Source organism: Octodon degus, unplaced genomic scaffold, assembly GCF_000260255.1.
Source record: "Octodon degus isolate 3935 unplaced genomic scaffold, OctDeg1.0 scaffold00083, whole genome shotgun sequence".
Classification (NCBI taxonomy): Eukaryota; Metazoa; Chordata; class Mammalia; order Rodentia; family Octodontidae; genus Octodon; species Octodon degus.
Genome location: NW_004524659.1, coordinates 447,352 through 449,106, shown reverse-complemented (window position 1 = coordinate 449,106; position 1,755 = coordinate 447,352).

The following is a 1,755-nucleotide window of genomic DNA, read 5'->3' as shown; positions in this document are numbered from 1 at the left end:
ACATGATATCCTGTCCACAAACACTATTTGAACAAATCTCTCTGTCCCGTGATCCAAGAGAAGGCAGTTGTGTACCTATCCTGACTATTTTGAACATACAGATACAAAATGGTCGTTCATTTGTATCCCCATTTTTTGTTTAGTTTTGTCAGAGAAGGGTTTTCCATTGTCATTTAAATAGTGTAGGTACCTGAATTCAGCAAAATATTCCAATATAGTCTAGTAGTTCATAATAGTAGTTACTTTTTTTATTCATCTCAGATGTCCATATTTGGATTGGGTCTTTTAATTTGGGGAGTCTGGTTTTTTCAACTCTGCACATGTTCTAAACATCCTTTGTCTGAGGCACAGGTAGCTAAAATGTTTTCCAACTCTGGGTTGTCTTTTCATTCTATTAGTGTGTCCTTTTGATGTACAAAGACTTTTAATAGGATTAGATTCCAGTTGTTGATTCTTTGAAGTATTTCTCATGCAGTTTGGGTTCTGTTCATGAAGTCTCTTCCTACCCCTATGTCTTCAAGATTTCTACCTACTTTCTCTGTCAGGAAATTTAGTGTTTCTGTTTTAATCTTTAGATCTTTGATCCATTTTAACTTTAGTTTAGTGCAGAGCAGTAGACAGGGGTCTAGGTTTAGTCTTTGACATGCAGTAAGCCAGTTTTTCCAGCACCATTTGTTAAAGAGGCTATCTTTCATCCAGTGAAAATGTTTGGCCTCTTTGCAAAAGATAAGGTGAATGAGTGTGTTTGTAATTATGTCTGCATCTTCATCTTCTAGTCTAGTTCAGAGATCCTCAGGTCTATTTCTTTTTTGCCAGTACCATGCTGGTAGTATCACAGTAGCTATATAGTATAATTTCAAGTCAAGGATTATTTTGTCTCTTGCCTTACCTTTTTGCCCAGAATTGCCTTTGCTATTCTAGGTCTCTTTGGGTTGCAGAAGAATTTTAGGCACATTTTCTCCAGATCTTTGAGGTATGCTAATGGTATTTTTGTTGGGTTTACATTAAATCTGTATGATGGTGTTAGGAGTACAGCCATTTTCAGGCCGGGGAGATGGCTCAGGGCCAGGGAGATGGCTCAGTGGAATAAGCACTTCCCTGGCAAGTGCAAGGGCCTGAGTTCAATCCCTGGTTCTGCAGAAAAAAAAAAAAAAGGAGTACAGCCATTTTCACTACCTTGGTTCTTCCTATCCATGAACAAGGTTATTGTTTCGTTTTCTGATACCCTTTTTGATCTCTTTTTTTCAGAGTACTGCAATTTTCAATATATAGATCTTTTACTTCTTTGATAGATGATTCTTAAGTGTTTCATTGCACTGGATGCCATTGTTTTCCTTTTATTTTAAAGAGAAAAAAAGTACAATACCAAATAACAAGAACAAAGAAAAAAGTACAGCAACATAAAACAATAAAAATGGTACAGAATTTCAAAACAAGAATAGGAAATTAACGATTAATTATGTACTATTGTCAAATTTGTTACTCAAATTGTAAGATATAGGCATGCAAGATTGGTCAAACAATTAAACATTAACTCTTCCTTTCAATAAATCTTCATTGGACTTCCGGGAACCCCAAGACCCAGTCCTAGCCCAGGTCCAGTGAGTGTGTGGAGAGATTCCTGCTACCCTGCGCCAGCGGGACCAGTCCCAGCCCAGGTGCAGCGTGGGCCGGACCCTCTCCCACCCCCTCGGACCGCCCCCCAACACTCCAACTTACCTGCCCCACCCCTCCCACCGAGTAGGAATTTCTGCC